We start from the raw sequence: 13,676 nt of genomic DNA on the forward strand, positions 1-13,676 counted from the left end.
CAGTTTAAACATATCCTGCTGTCCAATGACAAAACATTTGTGGATGTTTATTAACGACATAATTTAAACACACAGCAGCTGTTCTTCACTCTGTGAAAATTTCACAATGAATGAACTCATTGAAATGCTCTCAAATTCTTTGAAAACAATTCCTCTGAGTTTTAAGAAAGTGTTTTCCTTCTCTTATGAAATTAATATTTTGGATATTTCCTTTGAACAGGGATGATATGAACATTGTCTCAGTTTGAGCATTATTAATTAACAGACTGAGGTAATATAACTAAACTGAAAAAAGTCTGCAAAATGTTATTAAGATTAATGTAATTTTATTGTGAGGACAGATTAGACCACCTACAAATGCATTACTACTTAAACTAACACAAGATCATGTTATCATACTATTTACATATGGTTATATTTATTCATCTATTCTGCTTTTTTATGTAGTATATCTGTCAGTTTTATTTTAACCTACTTGAACTTCCAAGATGTTGTTATGTTGGGTCCTTCACAGACTGACAGTGCTAATGAGGGCACATCCCCTTTCCTCTCACCTGCGCCATGACCCCCCTAAACCCTCTGGACAAGAGCTAAGGAAAGACCACAGAAATCCCCAAGTTCATGTTCCAGGACCTGTGTTCAAACTCAGTTTAGAGTCACCATATAACCTTATAACTGTGTTGTAGAGGACAACAACTGAAGAGAAGGATGATGATAATAATAAAGCTAATTACACATTACGTGTGTTTCAAGACCTCTTGGACAGAGCACGCATTATACAACTGAATAAAAACACAATCCACATTAAGCGCCATCACTCTCATTTCAAATTCATCTGATCAGTGCAAGCTTGGTCAGATGCTCATAGTCACATTAACCATGACCAGAAAAGCTTGTGGACCTCTCTAAGTCCACTTACAGCTTCTGGGCCAGCCGCAGTATCCTGGCCTGTGGGAACCAGCAGCTGCTACTCAGAGTGAATAGTTTTTTAAGTCATCTATCATCCTTCCAGATCCCTGAGTGAGGACGACAATTACAAAGACTTCTTCAGTGGAAAAAAAACCTCTGGGATAACCACCAACATCTGGGACAATATTTTGAGGTTTTCAGAGCCAAGAAATCCGATCAGATCAATCTCTTTTGCCATCATTTCACACGTAGTTGGATCAGTCTGTGCACGAGAAACACATATCACAGAGAACAAATACGCACAGAGGAGCCAGAGAAACGTGAATAAAGCTTATACCCTGCGTAGAGGGGTTCAGTGAATGTGGTGTGGAATGTGTGTAAGTGTGTGTGTCAGGGGAGATGCTATAGAAGAACAGAGTGCCGGCCTCACAGTCCACATACACTCCTACTCTCTTAGATCTGGAGGGAGGAGGGAGATCAGTGCTGATCTTATTGTGAAGGACAAAGTATTTATTATTAGAGCAGCTCAATCTCCAGGACTTTTTATTCCATCCAAACTCATTGTCACAACTCTGTCCTTTCCTGCTGATTGATTTATACGCCACTGAAATATTAACCCCCTCCCCACTCCACTCTGTTTCCCAGTAACAGCGTTCTGTCAGACTCTCCCTGCACAGAACCTGCAGCCAGACATCAAACCTCTCTGGATGATCAGGATGACGTTGTGCCTTCCCTCTCACACACTCTACTTTTCTGTTCTCCTCACTAAGAAAGAGATTAGCGTGTGCAGTGTTTGGGTCCAGTGTGAGTTCACAAGCGTCTGCACACAAGAAGAAACACAACACAGAAAATGAAGAAGAATAAAGGAGAAAACATAATAATAAAAGAGAAAACACGAGAAGACTCACATTTCTTTATTCCTGGTTTGAATCTATTCTTCCCTCCATTTTCAAATCTGCACACACACACACACACACACACACACATGCACACACATTGATCAACAAAACAACTCAAAAACTTTCATTTGCTTATTTTTAACATACTAAATGTTAAAAGATTAGTGGTGAACACTGTCATAAAACACAACCGATTTATTCCCACAAGCCACCTGGGCTCTGAACTATATAGTCATATAAACATATAAAATATATAATTATACATGAATGAATGAATGAATTTAAATATATGCTATATATACAGGGGTTGGACAATAAAACTGAAACCACAATAATTTATGGTTTTAGACCAGAATCATTTATTAGTATGGTGTAGGGCCTCCTTTTGTGGCCAATACAGCTTCAATTCATCTTGGGAATGACATATACAAGTCCTGCACAGTGGTCAGAGGGATTTTAAGCCATTCTTCTTGCAGGATAGTGGCCAGGTCGCTACGTGATGCTGGTGAAGGAAAACGTTTCCTGACTCGCTCCTCCAAAACACCCCAAAGTGGCTCAATAATATTTAGATCTGGTGACTGTGCAGGCCATGGGAGATGTTCAACTTCACTTTCATGTTCATCAAACCAATCTTTCACCAGTCTTGCTGTGTGTATTGGTGCATTGTCATCCTGATACACGGCACCACCTTCAGGACACAATGTTTGAACCATTGGATGCACATGGTCCTCCAAAATGGTTTGGTAGTCCTTGGCAGTCCTTAGCACAAGTATTGGGCCAAGGGAATGCCATGATGTGGCAGCCCAAACCATCACTGATCCACCCCCATGCTTCACTCTGGGCATGCAACAGTCTGGGTGGTATGCTTCTTTGGGATTTCTCCATACCGTAACTCTCCCAAATGTGCGGAAACAGTAAAGGTGGACTCATCAGACAACAATACATGTTTCACATTGTCCACAGCCCAAGATTTGCGCTCCTTGCACCATTGAAACTGACATTTGGCATTGGTATGAGTGACCAAAGGTTTGGCTATAGCAGCTTGGCCGTGTATATTGACCCTGTGGAGCTCCCGACGGACAGCTGGTGGAAACAGGAGAGTTGAGGTGCACATTTAATTCTGCCAGGATTTGGGCAGCCGTGTTTTTTTGCTTTTTGGATACAATTCAGGTCAGCACCTGAACATCCTTTTCAGACAGTTTCCTCTTGCATCCACAGTGAATCCTGTTGGATGTGTTTCATCCTTCTTGGTGATATGCTGACATTACCCTGGATACCGTGGCTCTTGATACATCACAAAAACTTGCTGTCTTAGTCACAGATGCGCCAGCAAGATGTGCACCAACAATTTGTCCTCTTTTGAACTCTGGTATGTCACCCATAATTTTGTGTGCATTGCAATATTTTGAGCAAAACTATGCTCTTACCCTGCTAATTGAACCTTCACACTCTGCTCTTACTGGTGCAATGTGCAGTTAATGAAGATTGGCCACCAGGCTGGTCCAATTTAGCCATGAAACCTCCCACATTATTAAAATATCTTATATGTTCTACATGTATTTGACTTTTTTTCATGTTAGTCAGCAGTCATCAAAGCAAATACGACTATGAATGTGACTATGAATGAACAGATACTAGCTATTACATAGTGTTACAATTAATCTAGTTAATTCCACCAAAGACACATCGTCTTAATAAGCATACCTGACTGTGCTGAGTGCACAGTGTGGGTCCTTCAATCTTTTCTGTTCTCTGTTCTGTTCTCTCAGTTCGGAAGGATTTGAACTAAGGGCTGAAGCGAGAGCAGAACAGCCTCCCTCTGTAATTATGCACCCTGATAATCTAGTAAGAGAGAGGAGAAGGGGGAAGATAATAAGCACCACAAACTAAGAAAATAGCTGGGTTCTGATGCTTTATGTTCAGAAGTGATATGTTATATATAACATATATATACATTTTGTGGGATTAACATTATAATAGAGCCTGATGATGGGACCTTGCTAAAATTTTATATATATTTCATTTTTGCCAAAATTTTCTCAGTCATTCTTCCTTGTTCTATTGTGCCACCATTTATCATATTTCACAATGAAAAGTGATTTGTAAATCAGTGAAGGAAAGTAACTATTATAAACAACTCTTTGATAGTTTGTTCTTTTATTTTGTCTCGAAAATCTGATATTCATCTAAAATGCATACTCATGAACATAATCCTTATCACAATTTTGCTGCTGTACCCACTCAGCCAATGAGAAGACAGACCACACCATAATCATTTAAATACCTGTCTGAAACCTAACTGCATGCAGAGCTTTGCAACACTCCTGGGTGCATTGTTATTTTTATTAATTTGTTTTTGTCAATGAATGTAGTTTAACATACATTTAGACATTTTAATAAAAGCAGTAGATAAACACAGCTCAGTATTTTCTCTTTACTGCGTTTGCTCTCTTACTCCTACATATTAATGTTTTTGAGAAATCAAGATTAGGTAGAGCTTAAGATTTCACTTAAAAACTCTACCACACTTTAATAAATCAAAAATTCCCCAAAATGCACTAATTTCAATAAAAACTAAGCTGGTAGTTTTATGATGCTACAGTACACCAAAGAGATACAAACCAGATTCCAAAAAAGTTGGGACACTAAACAAATTGTTAATAAAAACTGAATGCAATGATGTGGAGATGGCAAATGTCAATATTTTATTCGTAATAGAACATAGATGACAGATCAAACGTTTAATCTGAGTAACTGTAACATTTTAAAGGAAAAATATGTTGATTCAAAATTTCACAATGTCAACAAATCCCAAAAAGAGTTGGCACAAGTAACAATAAGTGGCTGGAAAAAGGAAATTGAGCATATAACGAACAGCTGGAAGACCAATTAACACTAATTAGGTCAATTGACAACTTGATTGGGTATAAAAAGAGCTTCTCAGAGTGTCAGTGTCTCTCTGAAGCCAAGATGGTAAGAGGATCACCAATTCCACCATTGTTGCGCAGAAAGAAAGAAAGTTATCATCATCAACTGTGCATAACATTGCCATTGCCAGCTGAAACTCTACAGTGCAAAGAGGAAGCCATTTCTAAGCAAGCTCCACAAGCTCAGACGTTTGCACTGGGCCAGGGGTCTTTTTAAAATGGAGTGTGGCAAAATAGAAGACTGTTCTGTGGTCAGATGAGTCACAATTTGAAGTTCTTCATGGAACACTGGGACACCATGCCATCCGGACCAGAAAGGACAAGGATAACCCAAGTTGTTATCAACATTCCGTTCAGAAGCCTGCATCACTGATGGTATGGGGTTGCATGAGTGCTTGTGGCATGGGCAGCTTGCATGTCTGGAAAGGCACCATTAATGCAGAGAATTATGTTCAGGTTCTAGAACAAAATATGCTCCCATCAAGACGTCATCTCTTTCAGGGAAGACCCTGCATTTTTCAACAAGATAATGCCAGACCACATTCTGCAGCAATCACAACATCATGGCTACGTAGGAGAAGGATCCAGGTACTGAAATGGCCAGCCTGCAGTCCAGATCTTTCACCTATAGAGAACATTTGGAGCATCATAAAGAGGATGGTGCAACAAAGAAGGCCCAAGACGATTGAACAGTTAGAGGCCTGTATTAGACAAGAATGGGAGAGCATTCCTATTTCTAAACTTGAGAAACTGGTCTCCTTTGTCCCCAGATGTCTGTTGAGTGTTGTAAGAAAATGGGGGGATGCCACACAGTGGCAAAAAATGGCCTTGTCCCAACTTTTTTGGGATTTGTTGACGCCATGAAATTTTGAAACAACATATTTTTCCCTTAAAATGATACATTCTCTCAGTTTAAACTTTTGATCTGTGATTTGTGTTCTATTCTGAATAAAATATTAGATGTTGGCACCTCCACATCATTGCATTTAGTTTTTATTCACAATTTGTTTAGTGTCCCAACTTTTTTGGAATCCATTTTGTACTAGATATTACATAGTGTTACAATTAGTCTAGTTAATTCCATCAAAAACACACCGCCTTAATATGCATACCTGAGTGTGCTGAGTGCACAGTGTGACTCATTCAATCTTTCAGAGAGTACCTTTATTCCAGACTCTCCTGGGTGAATTGTAGGTCAGATCCAGTTCCCTCAGGTGGGAAGGATTTGAACTAAGAGCTGAAGTCAGAGCAGAACAGCCTCCCTCTGTAATCATACACCCAACTAATCTATCAAGAGAGAGGAGAAAGGGAAATGTAATTAACACCACAATCTATGAAAATATCTGTGTTATGATGCTCTATGCTTAGAAGTGATATATAAATAATTTTTGGCAGAATTAAAATAATAATAGAGCTTGATGATGGGACCTTGCTAATATTTTATATATATTTGAATTCTGCCAAAATTTTCTCAATCATTCATCCTCATTAGGTTGTCCCGCCATTTATCATATTTCACAATGAAAAGTGATTTGTTAATCAGTTAAAGAAAATAAAGTAACTATTATATTTAACTCTTTGATAGTTTGTTCTTTAATTTTACCTTGAAAATCTGATGTTCATCCAAAATGAAAACTCATGAACACAATTCTCATCACAATGTCGCTTCTGTACCCACTCAGCCATAGAGAAGTTAGGGAATTTGATCAATGAAATGGTTACTGCCAGCTCTTTTCATTTTCATCAGTTTAGAAGAGTGAAGTAATCACAATGGAATCCTGAAACCTTTAAGTCATTGTAACTAATATCTAGTTCTTTCACTGAGGAATTTCCTGAGTGTAAAACAGATTAAAATGAAAGTTTACTGAGATTACAAACAGGCAATCTACAAGAGAGTAATAAAAGGAACTCACTAATCAGAAAGACTTATGCACCATTTGAAACAGCACAATGCTAGCGTAGAATACCAGAATTTCACAGAATCGTCTCATTCTGACCTCAGTATCTGCAGTTTACAGTGTGGACTCTTCATTCCAGCAGAGAGCTTCTCCATTCCTGCATTCTTCAGGTGATTGTTACTAAGGTCCAGTTCTATCAGTGCTGTTTCTGCTTTCAAAACTGATGCCAGAACTTCACAGGTTTTCTCACTCAGGTTACAGCAGTCCAACCTTTAATATACATATTTATTAATTTTATTAATACATTTCCCAAAGCACAATTACACAATAAAGTATCAGGCTTTCATATGTATTATTTCACACAGTCACTCACACACCTGTGGACAGTTTCACACACAAATACCTGTGGATAGTTTCATACACTCACCCAGTTACTCACACAGTCACACCTGTGGAAAGTTTCTCACACTCACCCAGTCACTGATACACTCACACCTGTGTACATTTTCATACACTCACCCAGTCACTCACACACTCACCCAGTCACACATACTTACCCAGTCTCTCACACACTCACAGATCTGAGGACAATTGTTTATCATTTGCCTACATGGTTGCTCACTTAACTCAATAAGTACTCTACAAACACATGATGAATCGGACATATTGAGAATTTACCATAAATCAAATCAAATCAAATCAAATTTATTTGTATAGCGCCTTTTACAACTGACGTTGTCACAAAGCAGCTTCACAGTTTCCACCAGAAAAGCCCAATGCAAGCAAGCCGAAGACGACAGTGGCAAGGAAAAACTCCCTCAAGGCTGGAGGAAGAAACCTTGGGAGGAACCAAGACTCACAAAGGGGACCCATCCTCCTCTGATCAAACTATAAATTGAATTTTAAATGATCACCAATGAAGTGTCATTATGCTACATAATAATAATAAGGTGAGCAGCTGGTCTGGTCTGGGCCGCAGGAGAATCCAGCAAACAATCTTCCATCAGTGGGCCACCATTCTCTCAGAAAACAGTAAAACAGTACATACACAACCATACATACACACAGAAACAGGTATCACTTTCAGATGTTTCTTTTCAAATAGTTGAACTGAAACTTGAAATTACACTCGTTCACAAAAAATATACACAAAGGATTTGTTGGAATCAAATGAAACTTTGTGTGTGAATGTAATGATGATGTATGTAAGTGATTACAATATTAGAAGGAAATAGACAGGGAAAACTGTACTTGAGAGGAGAATCTAGTATCACGTCAGGCCTCTAGCCTCGATACAAGATCAGATACAACTGGGCATGGAGGCATACAGGTCTCATGTAGCATTTGACCACAGGTTTTAGAGCTGGGCCTGTAGGTCCTGCACACTTGTAGGTTGCAGAATCTGGCATACAAGCTGGTCCCATAAATGTATATTTGTCTATATATCTGGTGAATGGGCAGGCCAAGAAAATTTAAAGCCCTGCCATGAGAGGCACTAAGTTGCTAGTGTCACTCCACAGCAGAGACAGGATTGAAACTCTCACCATGAGGCCTCCAAATGTGAACATAAATGTTGTCACATCCCAAACAGAACCTGGAGATGTGGCTAAAGATGATACGGTCTCATTCTGTAACAGTCCAAGTTTTTCATTCACAATACCACTTTTTTATTTTTTATTTTTTGTCAATGAGTGTAGTTTAATATACATTTTCACATTTTAATAAAAGCTAAACAAGTGAAAATTCCACGTACAGAGCTCGCCTTGTGTTTTTCACCACTGGCAGAAGTCTCCTCAATCCTTCATCTGATGGTATGTATTTCTTCAGCTGAAATTTTTCCTGTGTTTCCTCTGACATCTGCAACACAAACAGCAGAGCTGACCACTGTGTGGAGGAGAGTTTCTGTTTTGAAAGGCCTGAATTTCTGAATCTCAGTTGTGAGTGAGTTGTCTTTCAGTTCGCTGAGGCAGAGGGAGAGATTGATGATTCTGTCAGATGATATTTATGTCATCTCTTAATGTGTGTAGCTGTGTAAATATAGCTCTCTTCTTTGATCTTCAGGCTTGGAAGAAGCTCCGATAGGAGACGCTGGTTTTCTTTCAGTGCGAGTCCATGGAGGAAACGGAGGAAAAGATCCAAGTGTCCGTTTACACTCTGCAAGGCTTTATTCACTGCACACTCGTGGAGATCTTCATTCTCTTATTCCTCCACTTTAGTGGATTCAATAAGGTCCCCTTTTCCAATGCATTTCTCTTTTTTTGCAGTGCTGGTAATGCATGTATAAAGCCGCTAGACTTTCCTGAACAATGAGGTGCACAAAGCTGAAAATGTTCCTCTCCGAAATGCCATCTTGCTGACTGAATATCTGTGTGCACACTCTGGAGAACACAGAACCATCCCTGACATCGATTCCACATTTCCTAAGATCCTCCTCGCAGAATATCAGAGTACCACTCTCAAGATTACGGAAAGCCAGTTTGCCAAGCTTCAACATGATGTGCTCGGCCTCAACAGACTTTGTTTCCTCGCTGTATTTCTTTTTCATTAATATTTTCTGTTCTAGAAGGAAGCTCACGTACATTCCCGTCAGGGTTGTTGCGGTCTCCTCATTGCGCCCTTTGTTCAGCAGTGGCTGAAGCACAGTCGCAGAGATCCAGCAGAACACTGGGATCTGACACATGATGTGGAGGCTTCTTGATTTCTTTATGTGTGAAAGGATTTTCATTGATGCATCCCCTTTGCACAGTTTTTGCGTCGTTAAATCCTCGGACTTCTGTCGCCAGGTCTATATGCTCTCGGGGAGTCAGATGAGTTGCTGCTGGTCGACAGGTAACCCAGATCAGAGCGAAGGGAAGCAGATAAGCAGATTTCTGTTCATGAGATTAGTGAACAGTGTTCCCAGTGAAGTCCTCACATTGACATCTTTGACTTCCTCTACAGATTTAAAGGGAAGAGGATAGCGGCACTCATCCATTCCATCAAAATCTGACCATCATCGTCTGGAAGAGACTTCAGTCCATGTTTAGGAATGAAAAAAAAGTCATTCAGGAGTTCGAGCAAACTGAACTTTTTATTATTCTTCAGATTTAGTTCACAAAAAGGGAGCGGGAAAATCATTTTTATGTCCTGGTTCTCCTCTTTCTTTGTCCAGTCGAGTATGAATTTATTGACCAACACAGTTTTCCCCACTCCCGCAATCCCCATCGTTATCACTTTCCTGTTCCGTCTACTGGTGCCAGGCTGAACTTTAAATACGTCGCTGCATTTCAAACAAACCTCCTCAGCAGTTGCTCTGTTGGAAGACATTTCCACTTCGTGCTCATGAATGACTCCTCCACTTTCATTCGGCACTACAACTAGATCCGTGTAGATATCCTCCAAGAACTCCTTATGGCCTTTCTGTGAACTCCCGATTAGGTTCCGTTCATATTTCTCCTTCAAGGTAGACATCAGGTAGATGTGGAGTTGATCTTTTGCCAAAGAAGGAAAATAATTTAATTTTATAAGAAATTTCACAATGCGTAGTCACCACCAGGGACAACATTGTAAGGACTACTAAGAAAAATGAGCACAAGCAAGTATTAGTGCACTTACCTTGGGATGCTTCCTGCAGGAGGGCATCCTGGAGGGGGTCCTGGAGGGGGCTCCACTTACTACCTGTGTGACCGGTAAAGAAAGAGAATGGGGTAGCCCTTCAAAACCTTTTTTTTTATTTTGGGTATTCTTTACTTGTTTGGGGTAAAAAAATTATAATATTTGAAAATTTGGAAATACACCAGACATTTGAAATGGCACTTTGTAATAATATCAGAAAATTATTATACATATATTATAAAGCATTGTTAGTTTGCATTCAGACGCAAGAATATGTTGCATTTCTCACATCCCACTACATCCTTTGGGAAGAGGTTGCACTGTCCCCTGACACTGAAATGGCCTGATAACCCTGTGTTTATACTTTCTTCATTAAATTACAGTGACTGCAAATGTGCTTTGGCGGCATGGTGGAGCAGCAGGTAGTGTCTCTGTCACACTTTTTTGTTCACTACATAATTCCACATGTGCTCCTTCATAGTTTTAATGTCTTCCACATTCATTTACAATGTAGAAAATAATAAAAATAAAAAAGATGCATTTCAAACTTTTGACTGGTGCTGTACATTCACAACATGTTGAAAACGGTCCAAAACAAAGGAGACACTCCCTGAGTGGGTGTGTCCAAACATTTGACCTGTAATGTACTGCTCCCCAGTGATGTATGACTGTGTTTTCTGTTTTCCGGTTGTGGCTTTGGAATTTCCCCTTTTAACTCTGATTTCCTGCAGCGAGTTCTAGACGGTGTTCCTTCTCCTCTATGCTCCTCCATGTCTAACACTGTATTCATTCAAAACTTGCACTTATATCCTGATCTTACTGTCAGCACATATGTTACATCAATTCCTTTTATAAATAAGTGTGTAAACAGTGAATGTAATGTCATCTGCATTACCTCCTGGGACTTTGCTACTTAGCTCCACAGCGAGTTGGTTCTGGTCCATTTTCTCCAGGATGATCAGTGTGATCTTTAGAGCTCCATTTTGTCTGTATTTCTGCACCATTTTATCAACAGTGTTATGTCTGTTTGCAGGCTCCAGCTCTGACTTTGAGATGGGGGTAAAACTCTCCACACCAATCGTCAGACGCCACTTGAACTTTTCCAGGTCGAATTCTGACAGATACTCAAGAGTGTTCAGCAACAGTTCTGGAATGTTTGCCATGTTTTATCAATCTGCAAGAGGACAGTAGACTGACGTTTATTGGATGTTTATGGTGATTAAGACACGCTTATACACCTAGAGCTTAACGAACTCTGCTCTTTGCTCTAATCTCACAGTCAGCGCTCGTGATTTACTTACGCAATCAAACATAAAATCCACTAATGTTCAATCTATTGTAAAGCATCCACTCTGACATCGTCTTAATAAGTTACATATTAATAAAATATGCTACAAAAATTGGCTTCACCTAAATGCTCTTCCACCAGAAAACCATAAACAAGTCTGAACACATTCCTACTAAGTTTCATTAAGTGAGAGAGATGTAAATGTGTGGGTAATCTGTACTTACTTTTGTTCTCCATGATTTGATTTGAACTTTTGGTACAAAATGGTAATAAAAACAAATTAAATCAAATCAGAGCAGGAAAACAGAACCAGTTCCTGTGCAAATATTTCAACACAAAACATTAATCACATTAATATAAACTTACATCTATGTCCTGATGAGCTCTAATATATATTATCACTGGTAATAACAAATAATAACTGAATTAAGTCATGTTACAGTAATATAACAGAGAGGAGTAGTGAAACACGTCACTGTTAGCCAAGATAGTTCACTTCTCTTTCCATCAGGACTTCAGTTTTACAACTCTTTAGAGGAATGGGCAGAGCCGTCTTGATTTCCTGAAGACGCTGGAGTCTTTACACATGTGTACGATGTTCTGTCAGTCCGTGGTGCCCAGCTTGAGGGGAGGGATGAGAGCACGGATGGTGATGGTCACCCACTGCACACCATCATCATGGAACAGAGGAGTACGTTCGGTGGCAGGTTGCTGCCACAGAGCGGCTCTACACACAGACTCAGAGGATCATTTGTGCCTGGAGCCATTATGCTCTTCAGCTTCTCAGGGACTGGAAGAAGGAGAAGGACTAAGTGTTATCTTATGTGCAAATATACATTGTTGGTGCAGCAGGTAGTGTCTCTGTCACAGCTCCAGGGTCCTGTAGGTTTTGGGTTCGAGTCCTGCTCCGGGTGACTGTCTGTGAGGAGTGTGGTGTGTTCTCCCTGTGTCTGCGTGGGTTTCCTCCGGGTGACTGTCTGTGAGGAGTGTGGTGTGTTCTCCCTGTGTCTGTGTGGGTTTCCTCCGGATGACTGTCTGTGAGGAGTGTGGTGTGTTCTCCCTGTGTCTGTGTGGGTTTCCTCCGGGTGACTGTCTGTGAGGAGTGTGGTGTGTTCTCTCTGTGTCTGCGTGGGTTTCCTCCGGATGACTGTCTGTGAGGAGTGTGGTGTGTTCTCCCTGTGTCTGTGTGGGTTTCCTCCGGGTGACTGTCTGTGAGGAGTGTGGTGTGTTCTCCCTGTGTCTGCGTGGGTTTCCTCCGGGTGACTGTCTGTGAGGAGTGTGGTGTGTTCTCCCTGTGTCTGCGTGGGTTTCCTCCGGGTGACTGTCTGTGAGGAGTGTGGTGTGTTCTCCCTGTGTCTGCGTGGGTTTCCTCCGGATGACTGTCTGTGAGGAGTGTGGTGTGTTCTCCCTGTGTCTGTGTGGGTTTCCTCCGGGTGACTGTCTGTGAGGAGTGTGGTGTGTTCTCCCTGTGTCTGCATGGGTTTCTTCCTCCTGTGAAGGAATGGCGCCCCCTCCAGGGCATGTTCCCGCCTTGTGCCCAGTTATTCCGGAGAGCGTCCAGACCCACCGCCGCCCTGAACTCTATAAAGCTTACAGACAGTGAATTAATGAATGAATTAATTCAGTTGAGAGACTTTACACTGAACATGCTTTTGATTGTGTTTTATAGGCTTTTTCATCAAGTATAGTGAGAGTATCAACAAGTATAATGAAAGTAATTTTATACATATTTATATTGCTGCTAAATTATGTTCCCCAAATAAACCATGGAAAGGAATTTTGTCTATCATTTTCGTAATTTCTGGATTTGTTTGTTGACTTTATTCAAGTGTTTGTGTGGGTTTTAGAATGTAACATAAATGTAAATTAATGAAGTTACAGATTACATTTCACAGGACATTACAATTATAATTACGTTATGAGTACAATTAAAAATCCAGTATTCTGTGATCTGAGTGAACGTGGAGGCTCATAATAGGAAATTGTATCTTGAAGATATTCAGGAGCAAGCCCATGTAGAGCTTTATATGTTAATAACAGAGTTTTGTAATCAATACAGAATTTAACAGGCAGCCAATGAAGTGATGATAAAACTGGGCTGATATGTTCAAATTCTCTAGTTTTAGTGAGGACCCTGGCTGCAGCATTTTGAACTACAGTG

General features: G+C 40.2%; 1 pseudogene; it reads right to left on the reverse strand.

Annotated features, from left to right (window-relative positions):
• Window positions 1–1,125: 1,125 nt before the first annotated feature.
• Window positions 1,126–11,390, reverse strand: LOC136687798 (protein NLRC3-like; annotated as a pseudogene).
• Window positions 11,391–13,676: the final 2,286 nt, after the last annotated feature.

This window comes from Hoplias malabaricus, chromosome 2 (genome assembly GCF_029633855.1).
Source record: "Hoplias malabaricus isolate fHopMal1 chromosome 2, fHopMal1.hap1, whole genome shotgun sequence".
NCBI classification, from domain to species: Eukaryota; Metazoa; Chordata; class Actinopteri; order Characiformes; family Erythrinidae; genus Hoplias; species Hoplias malabaricus.